Consider the following 16,710-nt stretch of genomic DNA (forward strand, 5'->3'; position numbering starts at 1 on the left):
GTGAGAAGAGGGGGTGGGGAGAATTTGGGAAATCTGGGGCTGAGGCGGCCAGAGAAAGAGGCAACTTTCCCCAGCTCCAGGGCTGCGGCTGCCGGAGAGAGACAGCCCTCCTTCCCAGTCCTAGCTTTGTGGCTGCTGTGGAGGGGGAGAGGGCACATCCATTGCATTAGAAAGGTAAGACTACTGATATTAAAATATGAGTTGTGGGCTTCTATTTGTAGAGCAAAGAAAAGTTAATTATTAAGGTTTTTATATATATAACAAATCACTTTTATCCAAAGCACTTTACAATAGTTAGCTAACAACACAAACATTTGGAAAGATCATTAAGTGATCCGCTGAGACCCCCAGCAATTTTCAAGTGGTCTGCAGGGAAAAAAACAAAGTTTGAGAACCACTGCTCTAGCTCATATCAAGTTACATGTTCATGAAATGATCTGTAGAAATCTCACTCATGGGTTTTTGTTTCCTCAATAGCAAAATGAGAAGAATTTTCTGACTTTGTATGTTTCTCTAGAAATGACGTCTAGTACAATGACTCTGTAAGCAGGTTCTTCTGTGGGCAAAGCACAGGTGGGTCCCCTCTCCTCAAACTGAGGTCAGGGTGTGAGGCAGGCATCACCACAGCATTTGCATTGTCCCGGAAACAGTCAAGTGGTACATTGGGGCTACAGGTGCAAACATATTTAAAAACAAACAAAAAAACCAGGGCGAGACTAAGTATGAGAAAATGAGGCCAGTGGTCAAGTTGTTGCGGACCTTCCTAGGATAGTATATTGAGGTGGGAGTAAATAGCCACCCCTCTAGGGTTTGTGCACTAGGGTGTCATTTCAATAATATTTGTGAGGAGAGGCAAAATTGTGTCAGCCTATAGAACGTTATATGGGATTATAGTGTATCCTGCAAAGTCGGGGGAGTGGAAGACATGATAGCGCATATAGATCTACGAAAAGGATTTGGGGGGTAGGATACCAAGGTCTAGGGTGGGGGCAACAGCCCCCTTTGCCCCATAGCAAATGATGCCCCATATGAGGTCACTGGATCTGCATAAACTTGGATCTTGTGACCATTTCCTCATCATATCCCCAGCCCAACTGTATTGCCGTCCTACATCCCTGGTTAAGCAGAGCCACCATAGAGACCTCTTCCATTGTTTTCTGGGAGTGTGAATGAACTCCTGCATGGCTGCTCCTCCTCCCACCTTAACCGCCTCTTCCACATGTACTGCCTCAATGCACCACTTCAGCGGGTGAAGAACCTTGGACTGGCTTTTGCACCAGGGCAAACTTCACCCCTTAGGGGGTGTGAGAGAGAGAGTCGTGGGGCTCTAGTGAGGTTTCATTGTCTGGTCCTTCTGCCTGGGAGTGAATGTCTCCCCCAAGTGAATAAAGCTTACACCATAGATAGTGTGTTAGGGGAAAATCTCACATTCCCCCTCAGGGCTGGACAGATAATAATAGGTGTGACTGTTTTGTTTACTTGATTTGAGTAATTGATCTGACACCCCCCCCCCCCCACCTTCATTGTGCTCAAACTGGTCACTCATTTCTTCCCTGCAGCATGTATAATCTGAATTCCTGCTCACCTTGACTTTTCAAAGATGACCTTCTAGCCAAAGACCAGTAGGTGTTGTATTGCCTTATGTGTGTGCAATATTTTTTCTGATTTTTGACCTTTGGAAAATAAAATTTCACCTACTATTGCCTATTCCTCCAGCCTTGTGATGAGAGGTAATTTCTTGTAGTGGTGGGTTTTGTTTTTTGTTTTGTTTTATTTTTTGGTATGTCTGACCTGTGCCTGAACCTGGTTCACTTTATATACACTTATTCACCTTACTTTTTAAATTGAACTTTTGCCCGTCATGGGCTGAAGGGCAGGTTAGATTGCTGGTCTTTGGTTAATTGCAAGTGCCATTATTTTTTATTTGCAGTACTTGAGCAAGCAGGAAAACAGCAGGTTAGGGCTAATTTGCAGTGAGATCACGACTCAATTAGTGCGTTTTGAGTAAAAGGATGTGGTAATTAAGAGCATGGCAGTTGCAGCATTATATGTCAGCCCCAAAGCTGAGAAACCTACTTGAACAAATTCCCAGTGGAAGAATCAAGGATTAGAAAGAATTTATGCAAGTTCTGAATGCCTCCTGGAAACTACAGGCACCAGAGAAGGGTAAAACTAGGGATGGTACTGCAAAACTTTGTCCTTCTGGGTTTTGGTTTTGCAAAGTCAATGCCAAGGACTCTTTGGATCCAGGCCCCAGTTTATCCAAAGAATCCCTGAGTTTTGGAAAGGTAAGTGATTTGGGTAATATTTCATTTCTGGAAACAAAAGTAAATACTCCTATATATTCAAGAAGTTTCCTATATCCTGTAATTCAGAATGGTGCATGGCAACCTCAAACATGCATACCAATTTGGCTCTTCAGACTGCAATGTCAAAGGTTTGCTTATAGGTCTCCACGATCCCTTATAATGAAAGATGTCTTGCCCTTTGGACTCATTGCCTCTGTCCCCACACGGATTTCCTGTCCTCCTGCTTTATACTATTGTAAATCACAGACATCTGTAATGCTGAATTGTGAATCTGAGTTCCTAGAGAACTTCATCATACACCACAATGAAGGAACTCATCCCTCCCTATTTCTAGATATTTTTTTTTTTTCTCTACGAGCTCATAATTTTGCTCTTCATTTGGGTCTATCCACCCTGGGGCACTGAGGAGTCAGATCCTACCTTGCTGCAAAATGATGTTAACAGAGCTAAGTCAATTTTACAGCAGCTGAGGATCTTGCCTGTTTATTCAAAGTGTAGCCTGGGTAAATGCATTCTGAAACATTGACGGACATGTTAACATTTTTTTTTTCTGTGTGAATATTTTTAAATGACAGACATACTAAAGGATTTTAAGTAGCTCTAAAGAAGAGAATGCAGTACACAGAAGCAGGGATGTTACAGCAAAGCCTTCCCCGATACTTCCATACTTGCCAAGCTTTCTTTGGTGTGTGTTTCACTTTTAATAATTTAAGTTTGTTCCTGTGCCATCAAAATTAATGACAATTTTGCCGTTTACTTGACTGGAACAGGATCAGTGCCATATGAGCCATATGAGAACAGGTCTAGAATTCAGATTGTTCTCTGAGCACGTGCTCCAGATGTGACCTTCCATCTAGTGCATATCTTCAGGGATGAGGATAAGGATTTTGTTTATGTTATGCAGAGTGTACAGTAGCGATGCCTTCACTAAGTGTGGTGAAAAGAGTTTTACTTCCTCATAGCTTTTTAAATGAATGACAATGCCCCAGTGTCTTCTAAATGGACTCTCATAGAAATGATTTTTAAAATGAAATGAGCAAAAGGGGAAAGTACATCTCTCTGGAGCCATATAACAAGTGATGGAAAGCTATGTCAGGTAGCTTCACACACATGAATCCAGATAATTAGACTAGAGATTTAAGCATAACTGCTGGCCCCAAAGAGCATGAGTCTGTTGACCTTCAGGGGCATGCTGCCAGATTTACTTATTCTCCTTAGTGCCTGGGAAGAGTGTGACTTGAGAAATGGGTTAGGTGTCTGGAGTTTTAGTTTTGATGGGTCAGCAAACTTTCATTATTGACATCAGGGAGTCGCGTTCTATTAAGGGTACATTTATAGACGGAGTATAATTGATTAAAAGACATTTTAATGCATGGTTAATCCATTGTTAAATATAATTACACAGGCCAATGGATTGCTTATAACCATCCATAGCATCTTCTATTGATGGATTCATAATTGTCTATAACACATACTGTTCATGTATGTAACATGTTTATAACCTCTATTAATCATTTAGGCCTTTATAAACATTCCCTTAAATAGAAAGTGTCACTGATATGGGTTTTGTTCTAAAACCATGTATGTGGTTTCTTATTGTACATATGGCTAAAGCATGGCATAGGTGCATTCTAAAATTCCAACACAAAAATAAAATGAAATAGAAAATGACTCTGTAGCTTTTTGATTTTCTTTACTTTCCTCCATGCTTTATTCCTTGTGTTTGATATAAATGTTCCACTGCATTTAAACACACTACCCAGTGTCCATCATAGTGAACTGTAGTGCATCTTTTGCAATTGATTGGAGCAGATTCGTTGGCTAGTTGCACAGGAATTCACTGCTTTTTGGGGCTTTTTCTCTTGAGTGGGAATAGAAATGCTCATATTGGGTATTAATCTGGCATTTGCACTGGAAAAATAGGGGGCTGGCACTACAAAGGGATTGGTTTGTGTTTTTATGCTACCTTTTGTAGCTCCTCGATTGTGGGGCTGGCTGGAGACTAGTTCAGCCTTCTGGCACTGTAGAGCAGCTTTGAGGCTGCTCTACATTGTACCAAGCTGCCTATGGCCCCAAAGGACTGTTTCAGCAGCCAGTGGTGTGCAGAGGTGCACTGACATGCTCTTTCACCCAGGACTACCCATTTGCCTGAAGCTAGAAGGGGTGTTGTGTAGAACTGCTACCCTAGCTCTGTACTATTCAGGAATATCCACATCTCTGGGAAATCCTCCAGAGTCTGGGTAGGAGGATTAATGGGCCCTTTATACCACTGCAGCAAGGCTATTAATATTGCTATGATCTCTGACATTATCTACGGAGTCCAATATTCCATATGTGAAGTAGTACTCAGCTGAGAATTAACCTGTAAAAGAGACTCTGCATCCTGAACAGTGATGTAGATAAGACTCACAAAAGCAGCCACTTGGATTTCTTTAACAAAGTAATTAACATTTTATTTAAGCACAGGAGGATGAGTCTCATGGGCTAGATATCAACAATCGTCTTAGAAACTAGCATCCCCACCTCTCTGATCACAGCTCTGGGTCCAGACATAGATGGAGATTCAAGGTAAGAATGCTGTAGCAAATGTATCCTCTCTTGCCTGTCCAAAATAGCAGCGGAGGAGGCCTCCACTTATATATCCACGTGCCTATAGTCTGGGTATGTATTAACCCTTTGTTACATAGGTGCTATGCAACAAATAATCTCATTATGGAAAAAGAAAAGTTCTGCTGAATTAGCTTCCACACTGAGGGCTAAATGTCCTAATTCAGAGTGTCATAAGCCTGAAGAATGTGCAAGGCATTAAAAAATATAGTGGGAGTGTTTGTTTATCTTACTACAAAGACAGAGGCCATTCTGCAACCACTGTTTGGTGATTCCTCTTGTATTAACTCCCCCAACTCCTAGCTCAGGAACTTACATCTGGACATTAAACTAATTGGCCACTGGGAGTCACTGTGGCTCAACAAAATTAGAATTTAAAACACGCATGCCTGCCATTTCAAAAATGTACTGAACTGGAAAGGTTGGCGCTAGATGCTGACAGCTCTAAAGTGACAGTTTGGGATAACCAGGCACAATTGAAACTTGCTGAAGGATTTTTTTCTGATCCAGCTGTAGAGGTGTCATCTAGCATAATCACTGCTGTTGAAAAGACACTCTTAGGTATTTTTATCAAGTTTAAAATATTTTTTCCTTGCTGGTTATGCTAACCTGTGGAAACCTTGAAACGGGATCTCTTTCCTCCCCCAGTTTTACCCTCTCTATTGCTTGTGCATTTATTTTTTAGACAGTTTGTTATTCATGCAAAAAGTTTTTGGGAAAAAATAAGCTACAGATGAACACATACTATGGAAAGAACTGCACGGACGTTGGAAGTAGAAAGGGAAGGAAGGTCAAATTTTTGGGCATACCAGAACGGTGTGTGTCCCTTTAAGTGAATTTCCCATAAACTCCTCTCCAGTATGATGACATTGAGGCTTAATATCATGATATTGGCTCAATACATTGTGCTATTGCATTTTCAAATCATGGTGCTGCCTTAATGCCTGATTTGTGTGCAGTGGTGTTGTACCGTGTTGGCCCCAGGCTATTAGAGATGAGGTGGGTGCAGTAATATCTTTTATTGGACCAACTCCCCAAAAGAGTAAAGTTACCTCACCTAACTTGTCTCTTTAATGTGTGATGTCATTTAGAGTTCTTGATGTGATGTTGACTCCATATAGGACTCTAGGAAGAGATCCTTCTCCGGCATTGAAATTAGGCGGCTGTTCGGATGAGTAAGCATGGTAGGATTAGACAGTGTTCTTGGTCTGCCTGTTTCTTTCTCATGTTTCCATTCTCTCTCTCTCTCTTACCCTTCCTGGGGTAGCCAGGTATTTATTTGTAGGGAGAAGAAACTACAGAAATCACCACCTTTGTAAATGTTTTCACTGCCTATAAACTTTCAAATAACTTTCCAACCAGGGACTGTAATTTCCTCTGATAACAAATCTGACACATGGGACAGCTGATAAGAGCAGTGCTAATGGTTCTGAGATTGCTTCAGCTAATTCCTTATGTACCCTAGGATGAATTTCATTAGGTCCTGCCAACTTGAATTCATTTAACTTATCTAAATAGTTTTTAACCTGCTTTGGTTTGCGTTCCTTCCTCCTTGCTGTTAATATTAATTATATTGAGTATCTGATTATCATTAGTCCTTTAGTGTGTGTGTGTGTGTGTGTGTGTGAAGACTGAAGCAAAATAGGCATTAAACACCTCCGCTTTCTCCATGTCACCAGTTATTAGCTCTCCTTCCCTGCTAAGTAGAGGACCTACACTTTTCTTCATCTTTCTCTTCCTCCTAGTGTATTTAAAGAACTTCTTCATGCTGCCTTTTATGTCCCAGGCTAGGTGTAACTCATTTTGTGCCTTAGCCTTTCTGATTTTGTTCTTACATGCTTGTGTTTATTCTTTTGTGTTCTTCCTTAGCAATTCATCCGTGTCCACTTTTTGTAGGATTCCTTTTTGATTTTTCAGGTCATTAAAGAGCTCCTGATAGTAAGAGGCCAATATGGCTCTATCTTTCCTTTACATCAGGATAGTTTGCAGTTGTGCTTTTAATATTGTTTCCTTGAGATATTGTCAGCTCTCCTGAGCTCCTTTTCTACTTAGATTCTCTTCCCATGAGACATTACTTACCAGTTGTCTGAGTTTAGCAGTATAGACATTCTAGCAGAGTAGACGTTCCTTCTTAGGCTGCAGTCTAGGCTCTAAAAAGAAAAGGAGGACTTGTGGCACCTTAGAGACTAACCAGTTTATTTGAGCATAAGCTTTCGTGAGCTACAACTCACTTCATCCGATGAATACAGACTAACACGGCTGCTACTCTGAAACCAGTCTAGGCTCTGAAACCCGGAAAGGTCTCAAAACTCAGGCTCCAGCCCAACCAGGAATGGATACATTTTATCCTTGTACTGTGAGCCCAAGTGAGTTGACCTGGGTCCTGATAACTGCTGCTGCAAGTTCTTTGTTCTTGTTGTGCAGTGTAGACTTAACCAGAGGTGCCTAGGGAACTTATGGTGCAAACATTGAGACACTGAGCAAGCTTAGGTGCCTACAGGGGCAGCTGGCAGCTGAGTAGGGGTTTTGTGAATGCCAGTAGTGCCTGAATCTTGGATTTAGGCACCTAAAATGACAGTCAAGCACCTAAATCCCTTTGTGGAACTAGCCCTAGATTTCTAGCCCTCATGGCTGTAGAAAAAATTTGAACCCCAAATGTTCCAGAAGGGAAATAAAATGTACCTCAGATATATTAATTTTTTTTTAAAAAAAATCCCATGATTATTTAAGCCAATCTCATGGATTTTTAACACTTGGAGTTGGCAATACTATCACAGATTGAACTTTATTTTCTGGCCCAGGGCACCGGACTTGTTACCAAGGTGAACATCCCTGTTAAGGTTTAGCACCTGTTGATTACCGTGGTTACTGTTACCTCTCATCCATAGGCTTTCCTGGGCTTTGTATTCGCATTTGTTAAATATATGGTGAAGCATTCTTCTGCTTGTGAAACCTTTACTTCTGGGGCAAGCACTTACCCAAGTGAGCAAGTGCCCACAACCATGAGTAAGGATGCAACAGTCAGGCCCTTTGTCTTGGCCCACGGTTTTGAGACTGGTGTGCATGTGGCTTCCCCTCTTCCTCTAGAAAGTCCAGAATGAAATCTCTGATACAGCCTCCCCGATGCATTTCCCATGCAATACTTTTTCCTGCCTGCCACCCTCACGCCCTTCCAACTCAACAGATGGAAAGTGACAGTGCTGGTGCCTCCTCCCCATGTTTTGCAACAGCGATTTCCATGTTAAACTGTGACGGCAACAGGAACATCATCCTGCCAAAGAACTTCTTCCCACTCCCTGATGCCTTTGCGCAGTCTACTGGACCGCGTTTACCAAGGTTGCAGTTTAGCCAGCTCTGCCTGGGAGGGTGAATACCCAGCTGCAGCAGAGCTGCAATGAGTGGTTGCCCACCTTTTGAGCTCCTGCTGTGTTAGGGTTTCTAATGATAGTCCAGCAGTCTGGTGAAATCCCAGGGAATTAATTAGGCCTTGCTAGAGTATTATGAAAATTAGTGGATTATTATGCACTGCAAACTCTGTGCAGCTTGAGCATCCCCTGCCAACGTGACCTCTTATCGATGCTGGAAGCAACTTGGCACGGATGAAATCCTGATCTCACATAAACCAAACCCAGAGGGACGTAGCCTACAGCCCCAAAAGACTTTGGTTTTAAACTCCTGTTATCAAAATGGCAACAGTCTCAACAAACATCAGTGCACAATGTCAATTCTGATCACTGGCCAGAAGAATCAGTGTGTTCCCATGTTCAGCCTGATGTCATTTCAGCCGCTGTGGCCCTGACCCTGCAACTTTTGGTGGTGGGCAAGCTTGTTCATCTGTGAGGAGCACCAGTGAAGTGAGTGGGGGCTCTGCACATCCACCAGTGCACCTGCATGCAACAAGTCGGTCCCTAGCAAGGCTGGTCTCTCAATACCAGTGTACGCTAGCAGTTCTTGTCACAGGGCTATGCTCCTGCCTTCCATATTGTGTTGATTGGTGTGGAAAATAACACATGTGCAATTCTTTATCACCACTCAGCAAAGCTTTGCATCTGAAATTAGGTCAAGTTTAAGAAAATAATGTGGTCACTGAAGTATAAAAGGTAGAGAGACTAGGTGTACCCAGTAATGATATCTTAAACAAAACAAAAAGGAAGTCAGTCTGTTTGCTGACTGGAAGCAAACCGAGCATACATTTTACTACAGCTGGTTTGTGTTTGTAGACACTCTCCGTATTTACTTTGGGTCAATAGCATGAGGGGAGCAGTGAGTTTGTTGGGGGAAAACGTTGCCAAAAACTGGGCTAAATCACATGGTGTTTTTTTTTTTTTTTAAACAATTGTGTCGAGGGGCCCCAAATGTGATTAGGGCTGCATAGGGCTAGGTGCTCTGCATGCTCCTAGTGAGAGAGACTGCCTGTGAGCTTAGAAAGCAGATAAGACAAAATAAGAACATGTTATTCCCATTTTAGAGATAAGGAGCTGAGGCAGAGCGTTTAAGTCTGTGGCAGACCTAGAAACTGAACCCAGGTGTCCTGAGTCCCAGCCTCCTCTCTTAAGCACAAGATCATCTTTCTTTTAAGGTTTTTCTTCCTGCTAGTTTCTTGTGCTGATCCCTCATCCTTCCCAACATGTCCCATACTGGAAAGACACTCTTCATCCCTGCTGGAGCTGGACAGTGGAAAGTCCTGTCAGGCTCAAAATCCCCTTGAGAATTCATGGATTGCATGACTACTGTGACAAATGAAGACAGATTACGAATATTAAAATCTGTGAGTTTGCATCAGTTACTGCACTGATTCTCTCTGAAATTAATATTCATGGGTATTACTCTAAGGGCCACTGATTACGTTCTCTGTAGACCTCACAGGGATGTTGTGCTGCTCCATTAATTAATCGTTAGTGTTTTTAGAGATCTTTGCATGAAGGGCAATACAGAGGAGCAAAATAACACATTACGAATGCAGTATGGAAACTGAGAAAAGGGGAAGTGATTAGAACTTGGTTTCATATGCCATTAGTCTGCTCTACATAGGTCTTATGCTGCCCTCCTCACCATAGTATCTGAGCACCTTCCACTAGTCAATTAAGTGACGTGACCAACACCTGTCACAAGCGGCGCATTCTCACTCTCCTATCCTTTCCCATAATGGGAGAATTATGTGTGCAGTCTTGCTTTGGGAGGGTTTTGGTTTGGTTTTTTTTTGGTGTGTGTGGTTGTTTGTGTTTTTAAAGGTACACAGGTCTATATGACACGTCTTTATGTTCCTGGTGTCTTAAAATGCCTTCCAAAATATGTCATTAAACAATAAAATACTTTGCATTGGCCTTACCCTTTAAAGAGGCAGGTAAACACTCCTCTGTTATAGTGATGGGGAAACTGAGGCTCAGAGCATTCAAATGAATTCACCAAGGATACATGGTGAGTCAGTAGCAGAGCCAGCAGCAGAACCAAGGCCTCCATGGACCACAGTGCCTTCTCGCTGGTGGGTGGCTGTTTAGACAGTATGTGGCTGATAGATGGGTGGTGGCAAGAGTGCCCATGGAAGAAGACTCACCCTGAATAAACCACTAACAGCATGGGAAGCTTTCGTTTCTATGCTGTGATCACTGTGGAAGCTAAACATTTCTCCTTCTCCTCTGCCAAAATTCCAGCCAGAAGAGCTGTCCAGAAGGATTCCCAAACTGGCAAATCCAGAATGTGCTACACCATTTAAGACACACAAGTTTTTCTCACTTTGAGAAATTTTCACTCTAAATTGTGGCTAGAATCAAAGCTAGCTGGGCACTGAAGGCAATATCTAGTCCTTATCTGGAAGCCTGGAGTAAATTTTCTTTCTCATAATATGGGTAAAGTTGGTTACCTACTACAGTGATGAGTGTGCTGTGTATTTATAAAATAAACCCATTACACATCTGATATTTTTGAAGGAGGTAGAGCTCGGAGTGAGATTCAATCCCTTAGGAAAGGACAGTTGAGATGAATGTGAAGATCCAGCTGTGAGTGATTGTCTAGAGTGTTTATACCAACACTTATTTCTCAAAATTACTATTAATTTATGTCACGTTACTGTAGGAAAACACTTCTCAAATTAACTCTGAATATCAAAATTAATTAAGAGCTGTTGCAATTTTTTCCATCCAACTCATCTGTTTGGGTTCTAAATGCAGTGTTGACTTTTGATTTCCTCAATCATTCGAAAACTGGCTGAATGGTAGTTAAGAATTTCAAATATAGAGGAATCACTGAAATGAAGGTTCTTTGGATCAATATATTGTTCACTTTCTACCATAAGACTGAATTATTTATTTCATCCGCAGATGCATTTATTTAATCAGAAGAAAAACTATTCATTTGAAATATAATTCAAACGTCTGCTGTCTATTTGCTACTTGTGCTGTAAGCAGAGCCTACTAAATAAGACAAAGAACCATTGTCTCCTAATTAGAGCAATGGATTGGAAGTCAGGACTTCTAGGTTCTGTTACCATTTCTATGTTGACTTGCTGTGAGACCTTACTCAATTGATTTAACTTCTCTGTGCTTCTGTTTACTCATCTGTAAAAATGGGTGGGTAACATTTACCTCACAGGGATATTGTGGGCTTATTTAATTAATGTTTGTAAAGCTCTTGGAGATCCCAGTATGAAAAGTACAACATAAATCCTAAATATTACTGTGTATTTTCCTTGTAGGTGTGTCTGTATATTTTATATCATCCAGTACTAACATCTTGAACACTAAAAGCTCTCTATACAGAGGGGCAAGTCCAGCAATGATTTCCACTTAGATTTAGTAGCCCCAAGTCAAAAATCACATATTTTCTAAAGTAGAAGAATTGGCTAGTGGTTAGAGGAGGGGGAATTGTAAGCTGGGACTTCTGTGTTCTACTCCCTGTTGCCACTGACTTCCTATGTCATGCTGAGCAAGGCACTTGATTGCTTTGTGCTTCAGTTTCCCCAGCTATATACGGTACTTGGTTACTTCCCAGATTAGGATGGATGAGCGCCTCAGAGAAAAAGTACTACTGGAGTGTTGTTATACTTGGACACATTGTATTTGTTAATGTTCTTTCTGGTGATGTTACACAAGTATCCTTGAAGACAGGGCACATTGTATTGCATCCTGGAAAGGCAGTTTTTACTCTTAGTGTGGAGTCCAAACATACAGTGGACAAGAAGCTGGATATGAGTCAGCAATGTGCCCTTGTTGCCAAGAAGGCCAACGGCATATTAGGCTGTAGAAGTAGGGGCATTGCCAGCAGATCAAGGGAAGTGATTATTCCCCTCTATTCGGCACTGGTGAGGCCACACCTGGAGTATTGCGTCCAGTTTTGGGCCCCACACTACAAGGATGTGGAAAAATTGGAAAGAGTCCAGCAGAGAGCAACAAAAATGATTAGGGGCCTGGAGCACATGACTTATGAGGAGACGCTGAGGGAACTGGGATTATTTAGTCTGCAGAAGAGAAGAAAGAGGGGGGATTTGATAGCTTCTTTCAACTACCTGAAAGGGGGTTCCAAAGAGGATGGAGCTTGGCTGTTCTCCACGGTGGCAGATGACAGAACAAGAAGCAATGGTCTCAAGTTGCAGTGGAGGAGGTCCAGGTTGGATATTAGGAAACACTATTCACTAGGAGGGTAGTGAAACACTGGAATGGGTTACCTAGGGAGGTGGTGGAATCTCCATCCTTAGAGGTTTTTAAGGCCTGTCTTGACAGAGCCCTGGCTGGGATGATTTAGTTGATGTTGGTCCTGCTTTGAGCAGGGGATTAGACTAGATGACCTCCTAAGGTCTCTTCCAACCCTAATAATCTCTGATTCAGGGAGCCTATAAACTGCCTCACTCTTGGCGCCTGGCTCGTCGTTTTACATGTTGGGAGGCAGAAAACATATCTTGGGGCCTGATTCTCTCCTGCCTGGTATCTTGTGTAATCATTTAGGCTTGTACAAAGAGGGCATAAAAGGCTGCCATTCTGATTTACACCCGTGCTGCACAGATTTAAATGATCTCACAAGCTGCAAGATGAAGGAGAACATGGTCCTTTGTTAATCAGTCAGAATAAAGGCTGGATTAAGGAAATCAGGTACTCTAGGCACATTAAGACGTGGGATATGTGGCCTCAACCCCTCCTGGAGTGGTGGTGGCAGGTGAGCCCTCCTCCCTTCCTAAAGAGGAGGGGGAAGTGTCATGGGCCACTATACCTCCCTCTTCCCCCCCCCCCACCCAAGGAATAGCAGTAGGGTCACTTGTCTTGGGAGCAGCAAAGGTGACACAGAGGCAGAGCTGGCAGAAGGGGGACATACAATACTTACCTATCAGCCAGGGTGCACCTGCTCAAGTGGCTGGGAAAGGCCTACACACTGAGGGGTGGTGTTAGCAGGGCCTCCCATAGCACAGAGGCTTAAAGGTAATTCTGCACTAGGATGAATGGGGGTAGCTCTCAGAGTTACTGATTCAGGCTCTCTGCAGACTTAGGCAGACAAGACTGCATTGGGTGCACTCTGGTCACCCTTTCAAGCTTTTTGCCTCCTCTCCCCCAACCATGAGTGCTTAGAAGACCTTTTTTAAAAAATATGTATTTGAAAGCTCTTATTCTGACCTCATCCTGTGACTCCAGAAGCTGGGCCCCTAGGCACAGACCTATAGGGCCCACACCTACATCTGTTGCTGTCTAGAGGAAACACGGCACATGTTGTGGGAGTGGAGATGTAAATCAGAATAGGACATCAAGTTTCTTCCAGTTGTCTGTTTCCAAATCTCAATGACAGCAACAAAAATCCAACTTCATTGAGCTAAATGTCCTTATTTTTTGTCATGTGCCATGACAAGCATTTGTCTCTAGTTATAAAAGTTTTTAGCTCATGCGCCCTTAAAAAAGAAAAATCAGTCTTCGTAGGATTGACTTACGGCTATTAGGGAATATGAATTTTCAAAATACTTTCTTAAGCCGCACATTCCTTAACAGTGGTCTGGAAAGTGGGATTCCCACAGAATATTCCTAACCGGTCTTTAAAAAGTATCATGCCTTTTTTGTCGTCTTATCACTGAAAGTGCCCCCAGTGTCCTCCTAATGTCCTCCCTACTCCCTCCCTTGAGAAATGCAGGCCCAACATTATGCAGTTCCCCTTTTTCTGAAGCAGTGCTGACAGAGGGTCTGATTCTGCTCCCTCTGACATCCATGGCAAAACTTGCTTGAATCTGAGCAGGAGCAGGCCCAGCTTTATTCCTTGATCCATAGATGTTTAGCCCAGAGGACAAAGTTCTACTGTCACCGGAGCTCTGTGCAGGGGTCTGTCTGCTTGGACCTGATTGCAGGATCAGGGCCCAAGGGTGCTACTGGAATCTCCCCAGGGTGGGAAAGGGAAATACTGCCCCATATCTGGGTGAGTTAATGTGAAATATCAGGAACTCTTCACCGTTTCTGGATGTTAAATAAAACTAAAACCACTTTAATCTTGTTACCAGAGCCCCTGGAAAAAAGGACTAATGCCTGTACCCCAGCCGGCCATTCTTTCCTTAGGAAACAGGCTATTCCATCCGATCACTCCCTCTGGGGGAAAAAGGATCTTCTTCTTTATACTTTAAAAACTGCAAAAGCTCTTCACAAGCACTAATTAATCCTTTCATGATTAGCCCCATTTTATTGATGAGTAAACTGAGTCACAAGGGGGGGGGTCATAGATTTGCCCGAGGTCTCACAGAGAATCAGAGACAGAAACAGGTTCCAGGAGTCCTGACCTACTGTCTCCATCTCTGTCTTTCGGAATGTAGACTTGGAGCCAAATCCTCAGCTGGTGTAAATCCTAGCTCTGCTGAAGTCAATGTTCATATCAGCTGAAGAGCTGGCTCTAGGAATCCTTGCTCCTGAACCCTTGCAATAGCCGTATGATAACAGTCCTTCCTAAAGCTGGGAATAGAAACTAGTGGTCTTGACTTCCAGGGCCATGTTTTTCCAAAGTATTTAGGTGCCTAAAGATGCAGATAGGCACCTAATGGGATTTTCAAAAGTGCTTATGTAATGCTGACAGACCCCGGTTGTTGTTGGGCAGGATCGAACTGGGGAACTCTGGAGCTTAGTGCATGAGCCTCTACCGCATGAACTAAAAGCCAACTGGCTGTTAGCTAAGGCTATGGAGCAGACTCATTATCTCTCTCTTTAAGTGGTCTCAGTGCCACAGATGGGACACAACACCCCACCCAGAAGGCGTGTGGGTTACACGTAGGCACTTAGCTCCCATTAAAATCAATGGAAATTAGGCACCTAAATACTCAGGGGCGGTTCTACCAATTTTGCCACCCCAAGCAGTCGCCACTGAATTGCTGCCACCGAATTGCCTCTGCCTCCGGAAGAGCGCCCAAAAGCTGCCGCGGGACACGGACTGCCGCCCCATTCTGAATGCCGCCCCAAGCACCTGCCTGGAAAGCTGGTGCCTGGAGCCGGCCCTGTAAATACCTTTTAAAAAGCTGGCCCTCAGTTCCTTGCTCTGTGAAATTACCATTATTATAAACATTTCTCCTTGTCCTGTACCATATTATGCATCCAGGGAATCCTTAAATATGACACTGAAGACAATTTTGTTTCACTTTTAGGATAAATGCTGGGGGTGGAATGTTTGATTGTGTACGTTTAGGTCTCAGTTCCTTGGGAAAATGTGTGTGTGTGGGGGGTCCAAATAAAGGTTGTAGCAGCCGTTGGTAAGTATTTGGATGAGTGGTGTGGGGAGAATGATTCTTGTTTTCATTTCTTTACGAGTACTGGAATCCATTTATTAAGCCATCCTGCTTTGCTTGCCTAAGCCAGCTAGGGAGATATAGCAGTGGCATGAGGGATTTTTTTTTTCCGGTTATAAGGTGGGTTTCTCCCCTACTCCCTCCCTCCCCCCAGCAAGCTTTAAGCAGTCTTCAAGGAAATTGGAGTACAGAATCTTCTGGAAAAAATGGTATGTGTTCACATCATTAAAGATTCTACCATCATGTACTGATTGCTGGGTCCTACATTGACTGTTTCACTCTGAAGACTTGGATATCATTATGGGCAGCTCAGTGAAAACCTCTGCTTACTGCAATTATAAAAGCCAATGCAAGAGACAGTGGTGATCTTACAATCTAAAGAGCGGAGAGACAAAGGCAAAAACAGATTGTTAAAGTGACTTGCCCAAAATCCCTGGCAAAGCCAGGAATAGAACCCAGGTCTTGTGAATCTGTCTAGTGCCATAGCCACCCAACCGCTCTCTCACCTTCTCATATACCCTGACATAAGGCAACCACTAAATGACGGATTAGAAAGATGCTTCCCCTCAGGGCAGGGTATTCCATAATTACCTATTTCTGGATTTCTGCCACCTTCCTCTGAAACATCTGTTTCTGGTCACAATTAGAAACATGAATGTGAGCTGATAATCCATAGGTTTATTCTGGTGTAAACCCTGTGGCCTAAAGCCAGAGCTGCTTGAAAACTACAGATGGACAGAGGCTCCACAGAGGAGGGAGCTCTTTGGCATCTATTGGCGAGCAAGTGGGAATGACTGGATGGGCCAGGCCTCATTTGCATTTCGGTTATGGGATAGTTAAAATACAGTTGTTTGTTTAAGTTTGGGGGCAATACAATGTTGTTTTTCCTGTTGGGAAACAAAAGGACAGGAGAACCAAATGTGCCTAGGTTGAGGGGCCACCCTGACCGATTCTGCAGTCAGGCACAAGTGAGCGCATGGAGAGAGGTGAAAGAGGCATGTATATTTTGCTGGGAGTACCTCTCTGGTGGTTAGCACTCTGTTAAGCATCTTCTGTACCACTGAA

Source organism: Chelonia mydas, chromosome 2 (assembly GCF_015237465.2).
Source record: "Chelonia mydas isolate rCheMyd1 chromosome 2, rCheMyd1.pri.v2, whole genome shotgun sequence".
NCBI classification, from domain to species: Eukaryota; Metazoa; Chordata; order Testudines; family Cheloniidae; genus Chelonia; species Chelonia mydas.